This window comes from Rhinatrema bivittatum, chromosome 1, assembly GCF_901001135.1.
Source record: "Rhinatrema bivittatum chromosome 1, aRhiBiv1.1, whole genome shotgun sequence".
In the NCBI taxonomy this organism is placed as follows: Eukaryota; Metazoa; Chordata; class Amphibia; order Gymnophiona; family Rhinatrematidae; genus Rhinatrema; species Rhinatrema bivittatum.
This window is the reverse complement of record NC_042615.1, coordinates 332,745,483-332,765,376: the sequence shown is the minus strand read 5'-3', so window position 1 is coordinate 332,765,376 and position 19,894 is coordinate 332,745,483. Positions and strand designations below refer to the sequence as shown.

The following is a 19,894-nucleotide window of genomic DNA, read 5'->3' as shown; positions in this document are numbered from 1 at the left end:
GTCATTCAAGCTCAGCATCCTGTTTCCAACAGAGGCCAAACCAGGCTAAAAGAACCTGGCAAGTACCCAAACACTAAGAACATCCCATGCTACTGATGCCAGTAGTAGCAGAGACCATTCCCTAAGTAAACTTTATTAATAGCAGTTAATGGACTTCTTCTCCGAAAATTTATCCAAATCTCTTTTAAACCCAGCTACACTAACTGCACTGACCACATCCTCTGGCAACAAATTCCAGAGCTTAATTGTGCGTTGAGTGAAAAATAATGTTTTCTCATTAGTTTTAAATGTGCTACTTGCTAAAATCATGGAGTGCCCCCTAATCCTTCTATTATCCAAAAGTATAAATAACCAATTTACATCTGCCCGTTCTAGACCTCTCATGATTTTAAAGACCTCTATCATATCCCCCTCAGCCGTCTCTTCCAAGCTGAGCAGCCCTAACCTCTTCAGCCTTTCCTCATAGGGGAGCTGTATTAGTGACAAGAATTTGTATTGAATTCTCCAGGATATGCAAGGATATGAGAAATGGAGTGATATGCATACATGGCCACACGGAGATCTACTATAGTACTTTATAATTTGCACGTTATTGGGTATGTGCAGATTATAATATATGACTGTTTACCCTAACATATGTGTGTAAATTTGCTTAAATGTGAATACCTGCAATGCATTGAAAGAAAATATTTCAATGCATTGAATGTGCAAAATTGTTCTATTTATTCTAGAAACATACATGCAAATAGTTTTATGTGCACAAAAAATATGACTTGCTCACATAAAACCTTAAGATACGCATGTAAGTTAGTATATTTTGAAACTTGCGCTCATAATTGAAATTGCCAGTTTTCTGATTCCTGTAGTAATTCACCCAGTCCTTCTCTTAGTTCTTCAGCCTGAACTCCTCCCAATTTATTCACACCTTCCACCTAAAATCTAATTGACAACAGAACTCTCTGATATCAATTGCATATGATAATTAGCAGGTGCAAAATTGAGCAAGTAAGTTACAGCATAAGTCTGTTATAAAATAGCAATTTGCGCACGTAACCCTTGGCTACACCCTGGAACACCCCTAGACAATCTCTTTTTATGCATGTAGATGTGTATCATACGGGTGCAGACTGGACTCCGAGTGCACCCCCACAGGAGTAGGGCAGAATCGAAGGGCAAGGCTTGAGTTTATCTGCCTGGCCCACCCCTCCCCTGCAGATTGAGCCCTTGTGTTCTGGTGGCTGGTAGGGCTTAGCTTCTTCAACAGAACATCATGGTTAAAGGTGAATCAGGCTAGATGCGGCTGGGCAGGTTGGTCAAGGCTGGATAACTGGATGAGACTGGAAAGGCTGGGCAGGAACAGGCTGGAACTAAGGACTGGATACTGGAGCAAGGACTGGGACTTGATACAGACAGAAGCTGGACAGGATACTGAGCAGTGACAGGGGTGGGAAACAGACCCGGGTTGGGCAAGATACTGAGCATGGAGTAGATATTGGACTGGGCAGGGCATGACAACACCAAACAGGGACAGGACAAGACAAGGCAGACAAAAACAGGACCAGACAAGGAATAGACAATGACAACACAAAAACAGAGAACATGATGTCAAAGGCAGCAATACAGAAGGCCTGAGGGCCATTAAGCATAAGGCTCGGAGGACACAAAGCAAGGAGAGTCCTGAATAGGCTGCAGATTAAGGCACAAGGTAAGAGGAGGCCCAGAAGTCACAAGGCAAGATAAATTCTGAGTAGGCTACAGAGCAAGATACAAGGTAAGAGGAGGACTCAAGGCAAGGAGTGGTCCGAGTAGGCCTCAAATCAAAGTGCAAGGCAAGAGCAGGCCCAGAGGCTACAAGGCAAGTAATATGTAAGAGTGGCCATGTCAGAGAGCCAAGGATGACTCCACGAAGAGACATCAATGGCTTAAGTACTGCAGGAACTGCTGAGATGGGTGGTCATTGAGGAGGTGGTTCAGATATCTGGGAGCAGAGGTTGCTGGAGGCCTCTGCTGGTGGGTTGGTATCATAGCAGGTAGAATCAGGGCACAGTGAGGATGCACAGCGGGTAAACCCCATGACAGTACCCCCATTCATGAGACCCTCCTTCTGGGTCCCATTAACCATCAGGCAAATTCAGAAAATCCTGTGGGACAGCCGGCGCTTAGAGGTGAGCATCCATTCTCCCAATGTGCACCCAGGCACCTCTCCTGGGTGCACGATTCTCTATTTAAATTAGGGCCCACGCTAATAGAGAGGCGCAAGGGACACTAGAGCATCCCTAGAGCCTCCTTATTTGCGGAAATGGCAGCTGTCAGCGGGTTCGACAACCAACGCTTAATTTTACCGGCATCAGTTGTTGAACCTGCTGACAGCCATGGGTTCGGAAAGCGGACACCGGCAAAATTGAGTGTCCATTTTCCAACTGGTGGGCCGGCAGACAGCTTTTTCTTTTGGGACCTCCGACTTAATATCGCTATGATATTAAGTCAGAGGATGTACAGAAAAGCAGTTTTTTCTGCTTTTCTGAACACTTTCCCGGTGTCCATGATGAACGCCTGCCTTTGGGCAGGCACTAATTTCTGAGAGTAAAATGTGCAGTAATAATAAATGTGGAGTAATAATAGCGTGTGTAAAACATGCGGTCAAACGGGGGCTAAACGGTGCGCTCAGCCGAGCGCACCATTCTGTATCGGCCTGCATGTAGGCTCTGGTGAGTAGTAACTAGGTGTCCTTGAGTTGTAGTCAATATAGTCAGGATTCTCACAAAAGAGCAAGGTGCTTCACAGAATAGTGCAGAATTAGTGCCTCTCTGGAATGGTGTCCTTGGTCTAGAATGTTTCTGAGTCTGTAGCCTTGGACCAGTGCCTTTCTGGATACCAGAGTTCCATTGTGCCAGAATCATGGAGTCAGATTCTTCTGGGAGCAGATATGCTAAGTTTCTCTGGGACTGTGGCTGGACTGAAAGAATGGATTCTCTCCAAGATTGGGCTGATTATTGGCTCTTTGGACATTGGGTAGAAGGATCTATACCTTTCAGCCACTGGGTGGCAGGACCTGCAAGTCTTAAGCACTGGGCAGCTGGACCTGCATCTCTTGGGTGCTGGGTGATTGGATCTGCATCTCATGGGTGCTGAACAACTATGGTGGTATCTCGAGGACACTGGACAGTGGGCTCAGAATTTTTACAAGGCTGGGTAACAGGGTCTGGTTCTTCCCAAGGTTAGAGCATTGACTTCTGGGCAAATGGCACTACAAGATTTTTTAATTGCCTGATGAGGCTGCACAATGGTTGAAAAGGTGACAATGTGCACATGAAAGCGAAAATTCTTGCATATGTTAGATGTTTATAAAATAGTGTGTACATGAGTTACAAGTTATTTTCCCACATATATGCTCATTTTTACACACTTAACTCTTTGAAAATTTATTTCAATAAGTGGTCAAATATAATCTAATGCAATTTATGTAGTCTAATCTTCTTTGCACATGTTTAGCAGCATGATGTATAGCATCCATTGTCATTTATTATTGTCAGAATTGCAACATACTATATTAAACAGTATATCATGCCCTATATTTTTAGGTATGTGGTTTCTCAGTTCCTGTAGATTGATATTTCTGGACATGTATCTTTTCATCCTTATACAAATAATAGAAGCAACACTGCATATTAGAATTGACCAATTTGTAATCTCATCAAGATGATGACATATATACAATTATTTCAAAATACAAAAGAAACAACTTGGAATCTTACCATTTCCCATCCATGATAATCCAACTTGTATTTTTGATGAGTAATCCTATTAAGCCTCTGAATATATAAAAGAGCTATAAATTTCACCATTACCATTCTTACCTATCATTAAAAGCACATTGAACCCTGAGGTAAGGTAAGATTCCATCAATTTTTATGCTTTAGTCTATTAATAAATAAATGTACATATTTGTGATATACAGATATAGAACATGCTCTGGAAGTGAAAGCTCACTGTAAACAGAAAGATGGCATATTTTTGGTATCACCTTTTATGTTTTATAGGTGAGTTATTTTTCTTTAATTTCATTTTTTATCTGAGAACAAATAATTTGGTAAGGATCTGAATCAGGTTAGTTCTATCAAAAGGTTCACGCAGGCCTTTCCTAACTCCAATTCCATCTAACTCCCTTCATTCAACACGCTCCGCTAGCATTAGCGTTAATAGCCACCTCTTACAATGTTATCTATACTTATATATAACTATCTGATCTTCATTTCCCTTCTCATTCCAAGTTATTGTTTTCCTTGTTATATGTAACTGCTTTTCTGCACTATTGTTTAAATGGTAAAGTTTATTATAATTACACCCCTGTTTCTTGTGAACCAGCATGATGGGACCACCGTCTTGAATGTTGGTATATAAAAAAGTTAAATAAATAAATAAATAAATAAATAAAAAGGTCTTAGGCAACTGTCAAGAAGATTGAAAGTTTCTGAGGTGCTACTATGTGTGATACAGGGGAACACAGGGTATGTTATACTGAGAACTTCAGGGCATGACATAAGGAAGAGAGGTTATGATTTATTGCAGACTGGGGACTGACATAGAGGGATAAAAGATTTTATAATAATCATGGCCTGCATCTGACTGAGAGGGGACCAACGACCTGGGTATTTACTCAGCCCATACATTAGAAAGGTATTAAACTAGCTGAGAGGGATGATACATAGGAGCTAGTTCAATCAGTCTGTCTATCCCCTCTCCCACCCCCAAGAAAAGAATGAAGTAAGTAGTAAAACATAAAAAGGAATCTCTCAAACCCTCCTATAATGAACATGGAAGACAAGGAAAGTAGGTGTAGGAATGAGGATATAAATGTTGCCAGTACTCAGGGTATAATCCCTAGGTGACAATGGGATTCTTTAATAAGTAGCTCGATGAGATGAAATGGTGGACTCAGGTTGCAATGGACAGATAAAGTGCGCTCTTCTCAGTGGGTTCAGATTCAGTGAGATGTATCTAGAAAGGCAGAGTACATAGCAGTGATGATCCACCACTGATCTGTATTTATAAAAGTTCCATAACAGGATTCACTCCACAAGAAAACTTCTTACACAGATTTCTTTTCCAAAGCAGAATTTACTACAACTAAAATAGGAAACTTAAGATGCGCACCCTCCGCTGGTCTTTTCTCAGAACATTCTGAGAAATCCATGATGCAAAGGGAAACTTTAGAGACGAGGTGGGCCGGTTTTCTCCTAGATGCCACATTGGTGGCTTTTACCTGCTTTAAGGGCTAGAAATGGATCTCCCCTCAGGGAACAGGGGTTCACCCGGAGAAAAGAGCATCTACCTAAATTCCAAAAGGCTACTGTCAGTCATAATTAGAAAATAAATATTGAGAAGTTACTGATAAAGAGATTGTCTTGCTGTGCTGCTCCCTGCTTTCCCCCGTACCCACCTCCCAACTCTCTCCCTCATGGTCCAGCATGGGGAGCACTGTTGTGATTGACCCTACGGCAATTCTAAACTTGTTCCTGCCACCATTGTCTCTTTCTTCAGCATGGACCACATGATTCATACAGACAGATGTTTTGAATGGTGTAATTCACATTGAATTGCATGGTCCAAGAGGCATTGGTAGAGGATTAAGTTTAGAAACACCATGGTGATTATCAATGTAGAGGTTGGGCTGACAGATCAGGGGGATCAAGATACTTTTGGAGTTAGGCTAGTAGCATTGAGAAAGAGGCTTTAGAACCAGAGGCCAGAATTGGCCCCTGGGTTTGCTCACCATTGCTAAAGAGCCCGGGTACCTTGTTTGGCACCTCGTATCCTACAGTCCATGCGATAAAGTTATGGGCCAGAGAAAATAGTCAAAAAAATAAAAGTACGAACAGTGGAAAAATAGTGAAGGCAGTAAAGCAAGGCAACAATCTTTTTTTCAGATACATTATTGAAAGAAGAAAATGTAGATGTGGGATTGAAATAAAAGATGAAAAGGAGGAATGTGGGAAGGGTGACAAGTTAAAATAACAAATTCTAAACAAATACGTTGTTCAGTGTTCATCAGAAAAGCATTTGGAGGAGGACCACAAATAAATGGCAAGAGTTCATTTAGCATGACGTCTACTCTATCTGGCAGGATTGAGTAGACGTCATGCCATTTACACAGAAGGGGGTTTCATGGAATTTAATACTGAAAATATGACTTTATAAATGTTCAACTTATCTCTACAGTGCTAACTATCCTGCCATTTGTGATTGATGATCCCTCACGGAGCTTTAACTTATGGCCACCTTGGAGTCTCTGTGATCTGATATTTGAAGACCACTCTGCATCTCTGTACTTATTAAATAACCATCAAGATTTAAAAATCCCCCCCCAAATTAGTTTACTTCCTTATTGGGCTCATCATCAATTTTGGAAACTGACATATGCTGAATAAAAAATAGTAAAAGTAACAGAATTTAACCAACTATGACATTGCATTTATGGTACATAGCATACACTGCAGATATTTGTAACCTATGCAGTACTATTTTATTGTACTCCTTCCATTTCTTTCCTTATATTTACACACAGAGGGGACAATTTTCACGAATCTGCAGAGCGTCGAGATATACAGACACTTTAGTGTTGTGTAACTAGAGCCAATTTTCAGAGAAAAATTGATCCTTTGCCCTTGCTTTTTCTGTGGCTGGGACTGGGGGGGCAAATGAAAATGTTGTGCATGTACAGTATTTGAAAGTTCAATTATTTGCACAAAGTTTACTTCCCTGAATCAAACGCCTCCCCCCCCCCCTTTAAAAGCAATTAAATATTGTAAAACTGGTAAATACAATCTTTTGCTCATTCTATTCTGATTTGAGGAAGAGAGAATCAGCCGGATTTTAAAAGGCCTGCGCACGCAAAACCAGGGGTTTATGCGCGTGGCCAGAACTTGCACGCACCGCGCACATTTTAAAACAGACCCGACCACACGCGTGAACCCCAATACGTGCACAAGTGACAAGCCCCTCCAAAGGGGCAGACTTGGGGGGCAGGGCGTGGGGCCAGGCCGGGACAGCGCCACTCTACGCTTTTATGTGCGTGCCGGCAGCTGGCTGTTGCGCGCAACTTACTTTAGCTCCAGCCATGAAGTAAGTTCGAAAACAAATAAAAATATGATACGAAGTATTTAAAGGGTGGGGAAGATAGGGGAAGAGGAAAGAAGTTTAGGTAGGGGGGTAGGGATGTTCCCTCCCAGTCTGCTTGTTAATTGGAACGGGGGAAGGCCCAATTTCGTCGTCGTGTGTAATTTGCAAAAATTCACCACCCTTGAGCGCATGGCCACCTGATTTTATAACACGAGTATGCCAGCATGCGCATGTTATAAAACTGGCGCGTCCATGTGCTCACGCCGGGAACCACGCACACATGGATGCGGACGCGCATCTTTTAAAATGTATCCCTATTAGCTGTCTAAATCTAGTCAAGTGTTACATTATGTTAGTCTGATAAAAAAGTATCACTTTATAGATTGACAGATAAAGTTTGTTAACCTTTATTATAGTGAAGCTAGGCAGCTATATTGAGCTGCTCACCAGGGACAATTTCGAAATTCAGGTGTCGAGCCAAGTAACCTTGTGGTTACGCAGCTTAAGTTCCCTTTTAAAAATTGCTTCCAGCATTTCCTAACAATAGAATAATGATTATATCTAGAAAATATTTGATTATAATTGATTAAAATTGATTATAATTGATTAAAATAATGATTATATCTAGAAAATATTTCCGCCCTGGAGGCGACTGTTCAGTTCCTTGTAAACCGGTGCGATATGTATTCTTTACAGGAACATCGGTATATAAAAATTAAAAATAAATAAATAAATAAAATGAATAGAAGATTTTTTGTAATCCAACCATTAAAAATTAAAGCTCAAGATAATTATTTCAGATACTCCTCTGTAAGTTAGGATCCCTACTACTTGTATCACACTGGGTTCTGATTCTAGATGATATTCCAATCACTTTATCATGTTTCTGCCCAGAATTATTACGTTCAACAGAATAAGTCTTTAGGGCCTATGCACCAAGAGTGTACTAAGAAATACACACTACAAATTAGCGCATAGGAAGGGTAATTTTATAACTCCCTGCATAGTGGTAAAAACTATGGGGCAGATTTTAAAAGCCCTACGCGCGTAAATCCAGCTGGGGGGGTTACGCGCACCGAGCCTATTTTGCATAGGCATGGCAACGCGCACATGTCCCGGAGCTTGAAAAAAGGGGCAGGGTGTGGGCAGTCTGGGGAAGGGCGGGGCGTGGCCAGAGGCCTTCGTAGGGCCACTAGGCCAGGGGATCGCGTGCCGGCACTTGGCCGGTGCACGCAACCTATGCCTGCACAGAGACAGGCGCAACTTGTAAAACAAAGGTGAGGGGGTGTTTAGGTAGGGTTGGGGGCGGGTTAGGTAGGGGAAGGGAGGGGAAGGTGGGGGAGTGGAAGGAAAGTTCCCTCCGAGGCCGCTCCGATTTCGGAGGGAACGGGGAAAGATATCGGGGCTCCTCTAGGGCTCAGCGCACAAGGTGCACAAGTGTGCACCCCCTTGCGCGCGACGACCCTGGATCTTATAACATGCGCGCGGCTGTGCACATATGTTATAAAATTGGGCGTACCCCTTAAAATCCAGCCCAATGTGCGCATTGTAGTTGCAGACTTTGCTAAGAATTTTCAAGGCAAATTTATGCTCATCATCTCAATTTGAAAATTTGTGGGTAAGTGGCCCTGTACATGCCCAGGTTCATTCACATAAAGTTACACTGCCTCTTCTCAGGACATACATTTATGTGCATACTTTTAAAAATAAAAAAAATGATACTTGAAGTGCTGACAGCAATCCAACTCCACCCCCGGAACATCTCTGTTCAGTTCTATTAAATATACACTCAAAACTGAGATACAAAGGCATTTTATACACTATCCCTATCATCCTCCCCCTGTAGAGGAGACATGCCTCCTTCAGAAGACTCCCCCCCCCCCCCTTCCTCAGACTCTTCAAAATGGATGATAGGGCCCAGCTGGTGGAAGGAGATTCACTTATCTCATGAGATTACGGGTTATGGCTTCTAGTGACAATCTGTCACTACCTCAGACTTTGAATCACAGGCTTAATGCTAGTACTGAAGACACTAACCTGAATGCATTTTTAGTACATAGATTCCTCTATGACATATTTGTGAGTCTCTATATACTGTAACTCTAAAACTGAGCAGAATGTGCAAAAGCTTAATTAACAGAATGGTCCTTTTTCATGTTTCCAGGAGACATCAGTAAACAATGAGGACTCTGCTTCTGCTGACATGTGCTTTGATACTGACCGTTTTTCTTTCCGTAAGTGTCTACCTTTCCTCTCTACATCGTATACTGTCATTCAGTTTAAGAAAAAACTCTCCTGACTGGATAACAAAATGTCCTTTGAAAAAGTATTATTCTAGAGGCCAGCAATCCTTAGCATATATGCCCCCATCTGGCATGCAAGAAGGTTTTTAGTGACATGATAGCCTGATCCTCTTCCCCACTTTTGGACCTCTGATCTTTGCCTCCTGGATATCTCGTGCACTGGCGCTGGTATCTGAGGCAAGACATGAGCACAGCTCACAAGGTACAGGGATGGGGCTGAGACCTGCAACTTATTTTCCTGCTTTAGATACTGGTGACAGCAGTATGAGGTATATAGGATGCAGAGCATCACCAGGAGTCCAGATGTGTGAGCATTATTCAGACCCCACCTTCCACACTATAGAAAGGAATATTTAAGCAGAGGGAAGTAGAATAAGGGATGGAACAACTACAATAAGGGGTAGGTTTTAAAAGCAGCGGGCATGCGTCCATGTACGCGCGGTCCCTGGAGCACACACATGGACGCGCCAATTTTTTAACATGCATGCACTGGCGCACGCATGTTCGGATGGCCGCAGGGGCATGTACAGGCAGCATGCGCCGGGTTGGTGAATTTTTGCTAACTACACATGGCGATGCAATCGAGCCTCCACCAATTCCCTCCGAGTCCGCTCCAATTAAGGAGCAGACTGGGTGGGAACTTCCCTGACCCCCTACCTAAACTCCCTCCCTCTTCCCCTCTCCTCCACACCCCCTAAACCCTTCCTATCAACTTACATTTTTTTTTTGTTTTATTACTTATTGCTCTCCTGGAGCAGAAGTAGTTTGCTCGTGCCGGCGGGCTGCTGGCACCCGCTTCCCCAGGACAGCGGCTAATGGCCGCAGTCCCGGCCAGCCTCCATCCTGCCCCACCCCACCCCATCCCAGACCACACCCCCCCGCCCCCCCCCCCCTCTTTTTTTAGGGCACAGCAATTGTGAACTATCGGGTAAGGATGTGAATCGGGTGCCCGATCGTTCCCGCTTTCGGGATCGTCTGGCCACGGGAAAAAATTGTTTTCCCGTATTTCCCCGTGTTTTTTTTTAGTGAAAAATCGTTTTTCGGGTTAGTGCGCGCTAACCCGAAAAACGATTTTTACGAAAAATCAGGGGTAAAATTGATCATTTTTTTTCTTTTAACCGATTTCTAATGAATTTAGAAATATCGTACGATATTTCAATTTGTTAGAAAAATGATTCACATCCCTACTATCAGGACTTATGTGCGTGGCTGGGACCTTTTAAAAATGTGCACGGCGCGCGCAAGGCCTGGCCACGTGCGTAAAGCCCGATGTTTGCACGCGTGCGGGCATTTAAAAATCCGGCCATTTGAGTCCAGCAGGGCATCACCATCCTCACGGCACGCATGGGAGGAACTCAACAGGGGTGACTATCCCTCAGCCCCCCCCTAAGTTACATGGAGTGCATCAGCATGTTGAAGTTTCCTTGGGCAGTCTCTTCAGGCCTCTCTTTGTACATCTAACTGCTGTGCACACTTTTCAAAATGTAGCTGATAAAGAAAACTGATAAAAGAAAAACAGACACTTTAAGAAATGCAGCAAAGTGGACTAATACTTCAGCTGATTTAATTGAAAAGGCGATGCATTGAATGGTTGTGATATAGCCAAACCATCCCACAAATGCAGCATTTAACTGAGTGAAGTCACTGTAGTGACAAATTGTGCTTTCATCTCGTGGGGGCAATATTCAATTCAAACTGTAGTGTCTGCATTGCTGCAAATACTGCGGGAACCTTATGCGGACCCGTGGTTGTTTGAACCTTCTTGTCATGCGGATACAATTTTAAAGAAATTTTTATAGAGAACAAATGGGCCAATTTTAAAAGAGCCATACACGAAAAAATGTGGGGCTACGCGCGTGGCTGGGCCTCGCGTGCGCCGCATGCATTTGAAAATGGGCCCGGCTATGTGCATAACCCCCGTTTCGCTCAGAAGTGCTGGGCCCTGCAAAAAGGGGTGGGCCAGGGGTACGGTCTGGGCAGGGAGGGGCGAGGCGGAGGTTGGGCTGGAACAGCGCCGTTAGTCGCTGTCCCGGGGAAGTGTGTGCCGGCAGCCGACCGGCGCGTAGAACTTACTACTGCTCAAAGGAGCAGGTAAGTTCAAAAATTTTAAAAAATAGGTTAGTTAGGGTAGGTATAGGGGTTGGGGAGGAGAGGGGAAGAGGTGGGAAGGGTAGGATTAGAGAAAAGAAAATTCCCTCCCAGTCCGTTCCTTAATTGGAGAGGTCTGGGAGGGAACTGGGGGAGGCCTGATTGCATCGCCCGCATATTTTTCTAAAATAACTCCCTCCTGCATGTGGAGCTGGCCACCTGCCCACGCATGCATGCATGGACATGAAAATCCGGCACACACGTGCGCTCTGGACTGGTATTTTATAACATGTGCGCGCCGACGTGCGTATGTTATAAAATAGCCACGTCCATGTGCATTCCCCGGGAAGCACTTGCACATGGACTCTGCCATGTATTTTTTAAAATGTACCTTAAAGTGCACAGAGTTGAAAATGTAATCTGCACATGTTATTTTCCTCTCCTGAATTACACACGCCCGCAGGAATGTCACCTAACAGTGCAGGTAAATCAATGCACATTGTAGTTTATCAGCATTGAGGGTGGGAAATTTTAAAAAGTCCAATTTATGCTGGCAAAATAAATTACCCTCTGAAATCTGCTTGTAAACTTGCCCTCCATGTCTTCTAAATTAGTTGATGTCCTAGTGTTATTTTGATGGTGAATCCAACATTTAACCCTGAAATATGGTTTGTTTTTTTTAAAGGGGTGAAAAAAACAAAGCAATGCAGTATAATCCATTAGATATCATCATATGACTATGAATTAAAATGCTTGACTGCAAATTAAGGTGGTCATTTATCAAAGTGATATATGGCGTTTTTGCATGTGTTAAGCACCTTTAATGCATGGTGCAATGCAAATGAGAAAAATAGGAGGAGTTTTGGGCTTGCTTTTACAAAGAGCGAGAGAGAGAGAGATCTGTATAGGAGGCCCATCTAGTAACTTTTGAGGTGAGATTTAGGTATTAGTGTAGAGGGTTAGGGGCCACTTTGACATTCAAAGTGAGACGTACGAACAGAACAGTGCTCTCTTGTGAAGATTTGATGACCTTCGGAGTGAGGAAACTCACCCAAAGATGAGACTTGTACAGTGTTCTCTCAACCTAGCTTGATGTTACCCAGGTAGAGAGTCCATCAACTAGGTTGAGAGAACATTGCACAAATCTCATCTTTGTGTGAATTTTCGCACTCCGAAGGTCATTAAATCTTCCCAAGAGAGCACTGTTCTGTTCGTACGTCTCACTTTGAAAGTCAAAGTGGCCCCTAATCCCCTACACTAATACCTAAACCTCACCTCGAGTTACTAGGTGGACCTCCCATAGAGATATAAATACCTACCTAGGATGAGGATATTATGGTTATGTTTTCTCTCTCTCTCCCCCCCCCCACTTCTTCCCACAGGCAGAGTTCTAAAAAACTACAGCATTAACATTGCTTGATGAGATTATGAACTGTACAATGACAGTTCCACTGAGTAAGCTAAATATAATATTAATTAAATGACAAACATTCTTTTTTTTTAAAGAATAACTACTATGTAGTGTACAATCAATCCATAAAAATTATTACAAGCATAAAATGCCAGTAGTACAGTTTGAAAATGGCTGATATATTATAAAAATAATTGTTTTCTAATTGAAACAGATGGCTCCATATATTCTTAAACCCTATGCAGCCAAGGTCCAAAGAAAGTGATGTGGACAAAAAAATATTAGAAATTAATTGGGGATCTGAATCAAGAAAGATGATTATTATAAAAAGAAAGCACATTATGGGGCAGTGAATTTTGTCAAACTCCTCACATTTTCATATGGCAACTTCCTTTAAGGTTAGAAAATATTACTACATTGTGTTGTGTTTTTCTCTTCTCTTTCCCCTTGGGGCTTTACTACCCAATGGCTCACCTGTCTTTTGAGTCCCGGCCTACAGGTTATAAATCATTGCCCTAAAGGACAAAAGGCATTACATTACTTTATTGCAGTTATATATTATATACCATTCTTCTAACCATTTCCTTCTATATGACTCTACTTCCTTTCCTGTGTTCCTTCCTTGGATGACATTTTAGACTGCTAACGGACATAGGCGTGAAGCTAGAAGTGACTCGGTAAGTTAATTTCACTATTAATAGATACATTTTGTAACTGAATTGGACATCATAAGTTGCTGCTGGGCTTATTTGTTTATTTATTGATGATCTCTTTCTTGAATTTTAATTTATGGTTAACTATTGTTAAACAAGATCAGTCTTAGCAATATTAAGGTAGAGGCTGGCATTGAAGAATCCCAGCAAAAACAGTTTTTTGAACATTAATAATGTCCATTTATCTTTAAGGGATATCCGTAGTATGAACATATGGGGAAGGCTAGTGTATAGGGTTTCCAAATTCCAGATGCTATCTTCTAGGAACATTTAAGAATATGCATTGTTCCAGAAATAGGCATTAAAGCCCAATTAAAATATGTTGGACGATATAATACTGGCAGGACAGAGTAAAATGATTTTACATTTTTAATGGTGCCTTGAAATGCAAGGAAGTTGAGTAATATAAAGCTGGGGAAAATTTCCTGAAGCCCTGGTGCACAGCTGATCAATGTTCTCATAGGAATCCATTCTTGAGATGTATATCTCACCTTTTGTGTATGTAACATTATGCAAAGTATTGTACTAGGCTCTGTGCAGAAAATCCTATTATTTACTTCCTATTATTTACATCAGCAGTATACACTATTGTGTTCATATCCAGGCCAGGAAATGATAAGGATGACTTTGCAATTTAAATCTATACTTCAGCTATGATAATTATTTTCTTAAAATCATCCTTGAAAAGTTAGTAGTATAAGGTCATTATATTTGAAAGAGAAATAGATATATATCACTTTTTTCATAACTAGAAATTTGCTCATAAGAAATATGTGAAATTAGCTTTCACTGAATTATCTCGTAATAAAAGTATGTACAACTCAGTCTGTTTTCATGTTTCTTCGCAGTCTGAAAGTAGAAGTAGAGAAAGGCCAGGAAATAGGAGACCATGGTATTATAATCCATATCCTTGGCAATGGTATTATTTACAATACTTTTATCCTCCTCCACCCACACCACCTACAACTACCACTACCACCACCACAACTGCCGCCGCTACTGGAAAGCGTTGAAGAATGACAGGAACCTTTACACACCAAAGAGGTAAAATAGCAGCCTAAAAGACATGTATAGTCAGTAACAGGTATAGGAGACAAACATTAAACTTCCAACAAATTCTATATAGCAGTGCAAAACCTTTCAATAGCATACTGATATATATGATGTATTACTACTATATTTATAATTACTTTTTCTGAATTAAAAAAGTATTCTTTTCTGTGCATAATTAAAATTTTCATTTACAAGATGTGAATCAGTTCTGGAATCGTTTCAGGTATTGTGTTCGTAGAACCGTGGGAAATCTTCGTTTCCCACGGTTCTAACTGCTTTTTTTTTCGGCTGTCCCGTGCCGAAAAAACAAAACAAAACACCTTGATCTTTTAAATCTAATTATTTAGAATCCCCCACCCTCCGGACCCCTCCACAACTTTCCTAAAGTACCTGGTGGTCCAGCGGGGGTCCTGGGAGCGATCTCCCGCTCTCGGGCCATCAGCTGCCACTAATCAAAATGGCGCCGATGGCCCTTTTCCCTTTCCATGTGACAGGGGATATCAATGCCATTGGCCTGCCCTATCACATGGTAAGAGTAATGGATGGCCCATGACATTTTTTTAAGATAGCACCAGCCATCCATTGCTCCTACCATGTGACAGGGGCCGGCCAATGGCACCGATAGCCCCTGTCACATGGTAAGGGTAAAGGGCCATCAATGCCATTTTGTTTACTGGCAGCCAACAGCCCGGGAGATCGTTCCCGGGACCCCTGCTGGAGCACCAGGTACTTTAGGAAAGTTTTGGGGGATTCTAAATAATTAGATTTAAATGGTTGGGGTGGGTTTGGGTTTTTTTTTCTGTGTGTCCTTTCTTCCCCCCCCCCCAAAAAAAAACGATAAGAAAACCACCCAAAAATGTCATGGGGTTTTCCTATCGCTTTCAGGGACCTCCCAATACCTGAAGGATTAGAAAATATCATACGATATTTTCATCCATCAGAAAAACGATGCACATCCTATTCTTATCAAGACTCAATTTTCTGCAATTTTGTTGTAATGGAATTTGCTGCATAGTTTACTTACGATCACATAATCTACTCAGGTCAATATTTGTATTAATAAAAACAATTGAATAAAGAGAAAGAAAACAGAAAAAGGGCTTGATGTGTGCCTTAAAATGGGTTTTACATGTGTAAATGCATTTTAGTCATGTAAGTGGGCTGTGGAAAATTTACTTGTGTAAGTACACTTTACTGAGTAAATGGTTTAGAAAATTGCTATAATAGTAGTTATATTTACATGTGAAAACCTTTGGATAATTACCCCTTTGTGCTTAAAATCAAAATTTAAACTCGCCTGAAAGCTTAGCATTGTTATAAACAAACTGAGCAGGCGTGATCTTCTTAACAAAATGCAAAAATCATTTGAATTAATAAGAGTCTGAGAGTATGGGTAACTTAAATATCCAAAATGAAGAAAATAAGGGCCTAATAAAATTAAAACTTGTAATTTTATTTTTTATTTTAATTTATAACAGGGTAGCATCAAGCTTGGGTGAGATAACATAGTACAAAATTTCGTATTGGTGAGACTTTCTTCACTCCAAATGATGTCAAACCTTCACCAAGGTGTACTGTGCTGTTTGTACGTCTCATTCTACTTGTCGGTTTTGACGAGTGACATTATTAAGTTTTATAGCATGCGCGAGTGAAGGAAATTAGCAGCTTTACCAATTAGTCCACCAATCTGCAAAGTCTAGGGTAGAATTTAAAACTTGCGCGGGCACATCCATATGCGTGCGCTGCCCGGCGCGTGGACATGGACACGCGATTTTATAACATGCACGTGCCAGTGCAAGCATGTTATAAAATCAGGGGTCAGCGAGCGCAAGGGGGTGCACATTTGTGCAACCAGCACGCGACAACGCCCACGGCCTTCCGCAGTTCCCTCCCAGGCCGCTCCAATTTAGGAGCGGCCTGGGAGGTAACTTCACTTCACCCTATACTAACCTTCCTACCCCTTCCCCTAACCTTCCCACCCCCTAGCCCTATCCTAACCCTCTACAAATCCTTGTCTTACCATTTGCTCCTGCCTCGGGCACCCGGGCGGTTCGTGATCCCCCAGCACAGCGGCAAATGGCCGCTGTGCTGGGCGCCTCTAGCCATGCCACGCCCCTGGACTGCCCCTTTCCCAAGGCCCCGGGATTTACGCACGTGGCCGGGCCTTTGAAAATTGTCCCGGCGCGCATAAGCCCGGGATTTACGTGCGTACGTTTTTGAAAATTTACCCCTCTATCTCTAAATCATCAAGACTCCCCTGGTTCTTCAGCCTGAACATAAATAATTCAGTTCTGACTTGCAGCAGGTAATTATCAGGTGTAAATATGCACAGGTAACCACCATACGCACGGTGCTTTTGCGAGCTATAAAATAGCAACTTTTACGGATAAATGCTGGCCACAACCTGGAATGCCCCTGGCCAGCCTCTTTTTTATACTAGCAAATTTATTTGGACACCATTACTTGTGCATGTATGTTTGATGTTTATAAAATAGCACTTGTGCAAATATGTGCATGAACTAATTAATACAAGTGCAACTCTTTTAACATTCACTTTTTAGTCATTACAGCTTAGAATTCACTGTGAAGCAGAGAGCAAATATCTGGTAACTGTAGTATTGGACATTAGGGAAGTACATTCATTTGAAACGACAAAATATTGTGGGTTTTTAATATCATGCCAATAATTGTGAATCAGTATTTACTCTTTCAGATAATATAAGGACTAGGGGGCACTCCAAGAAGTTAGCAAGTAGCACATTTAAAACAAATCAGAGAAAATTCTTTTTCACAAATAAGTTCTGGAATTCATTGTCAGAGGATGTGGTTAAGGCAGTTAGGGCTAGATTTTCTATCATTGTGCGACTCTGTGAATTGCCTCTTGCCTCTAGCCATGCCACGCCCCTGGACTGCCCCTTTCCCAAGGCCCCGGGATTTACGCACGTGGCCGGGCCTTTGAAAATTGTCCCGGCGCGCGGTATTGGGGGGGCGAAGCAGGGGGCGGGCCTGCGAAAGCCAGCAGTGATCACACCACCGCGGTGCTATTGCTGCCGGCTTTCACAAACCAATAGTGCCACCGTGAAAGGTGGTGCTATTGGGCGCGTTACTGACGGCGATAAGGGTCCTTACCTTTTCGTCGTCTGCGATGTCTTCATGGCGTCCGCCCGGTGCCGCCACAACTCCTCCCCTTCCGGTACAGACGCCTCCCAGAACCTGCCCCGATCTAGGTATCGTACGCGAAAAGGGATTAGTCCCTTTTCGCATGCGATCCCTTTAGAAAATGACCCCCTTAGTGTAGCTGGATTTGAAAAGGGTGTGGAGAAATTCATGGAGGAGAAGTCCATAAAATGCTATCAATCAAATTGACTTAAGGAATAGCCACAGCTTATTAATGGCATTAGTAGCATAGAGTATATTTAATGTTTGGGTACTTGCCGGGTACTTGTATCCTGGATTGGCCACTGTTGGAAACAGGATGCTGGGCTTGATGGACCCTTGGTCTGACCCAGTATGGCAACTTCTTATGTTCTTCTTATGTTCTTAGGTTCTTATGATGTGTTCTACAAGTTGCTTTAATAAAAATTCTGCAAATGTATGTAGATTGGTTGGATTATGTTATGTTTCGTTGAAAAATGATGCAACATATACTAAAAATGACATCTATTTAGGTCATTAGGAGAGATTGGTACACAACTTTGTTTCCTAGACTGTTACATATTCAATATTTATACAATTGCTTTGTCCATTTCATGCCCGCGATCCCTGTACATATAGGGCAGTATACAACTCTAAACAATAGAGCTTTGAAGGGAAAAGTTATGAAGGGAGCACAGCAATCAAAGGGTCCTCCCTTAGAAGTGTACTTGCTATAAATAAATATTCAAGATAAAATTAGTCATGGTAATTATGTTTCCAAAGGTAGTTATGTTTACAAGAAATCTGCACTCATTAGACTGTCAGTGGTGTTCTTAGAAGTCAAGAGCCTGACTTATCAAGCATTCCCTCACACTGTGGGCCTCATTTAGAAAATCGCACTAACGGGGGAGGGGGGGCGGGGGCAGAAGCGGGGGGGGGCGGTCCGGCAGCGATCGCACCGCCGCGGTGCAATCGCTGCCGGCATCGCGCCCAATAACTACACCATAGAAGGTGTAGTTATTGGGCGTGAAATAGGCAGCGAAAAGGCTCCTTACCTTTTCACTGTCCATGGTGTCGGCACAGAGTCGGCCCCGGTGACGCCCCGACTCCTCCTCTTCCGGGGCCGACTCTGCCCCGACTCCACCCCCATCCTGGTATCGCACGCGATAAGGGACTTTTCGCGTGCGAAACGTCCCTTATCGCGTGCAAGCCACTTAGAAAATGAGGCCCTGTGTGTCAAGGGGACATATTTGATAAATTAGGTGAGAATGATAAGGAAAGATGTAGTTTATTTGCACCACAGTATTTTTCCTTTACGTATATTTTGAGAGAGTATGTTCTAAAATTGTCTAAAGTACAGAATTAACAATTCTCTTTTTTTATATTTCCTTGCAGAAAATGGATCTCTCCGAAGCTGGAGGCGTATTGGATAACTTTTTATTTCAATTGCTTCCTTAAAAAATACTGTATTCCTAATTTTCTTTAGTATAAGAAATAATAATACATGCTTAGATTTTTCTGCTGACTTTTCACATCCGTGAGCATATTTGTGAGAAGGCCTTTCTGCATTTCTGTTGTAAGATCAATTGTTTTTGTCAATAAATACTTTCAGCAATTATTGTAGTGGTTTCATTTATGAGGTTTTTTTTGGATGGGGTACATGACTGGGAAGTAGGATTTCAGTACAACGAAGTTGTATAAGACCTTTAAGAAGTACCTAATCTATATGGAATCACTGGAATCCACTGGTTACATTTTCTCATTTGCACATGCATCCACCAGATCAAGACATTACTTATATATTATATATTTGGGGGTATTCAAAGACATATCTGTCATGAAAAGAAAAATACTAAATGATGCATACAGAGGAGTTGTAGATTTACGAAAGTCGTGATAAGGCAATAACACTCGTTGTATGAGTGACAGGGGCCAAGGCCTTTTGGTGCCATTTTGGAAAATGGCATTAAGTGGGCCCAGAACTAGGAAGCGTTCCGGGCTGTCATTTCCCAGTCAATGATGCATCTTTAGGTGGGGCCATTTCTGGAGGTTGGGGTGGAGGTTGGGAGTCC

General features: G+C 42.3%; 1 long non-coding RNA gene across 1 annotated transcript; it reads left to right on the top strand.

Moving 5' to 3' along the window:
* The first annotated feature begins 3,852 nt into the window (after positions 1-3,852).
* On the top strand, positions 3,853-19,441 carry LOC115089822. The gene is made up of 5 exons (XR_003856245.1): positions 3,853-3,891; positions 9,284-9,353; positions 13,560-13,598; positions 14,483-14,678; positions 19,218-19,441. It is a non-coding gene; the product is annotated as an uncharacterized LOC115089822 (long non-coding RNA).
* Positions 19,442-19,894: the final 453 nt, after the last annotated feature.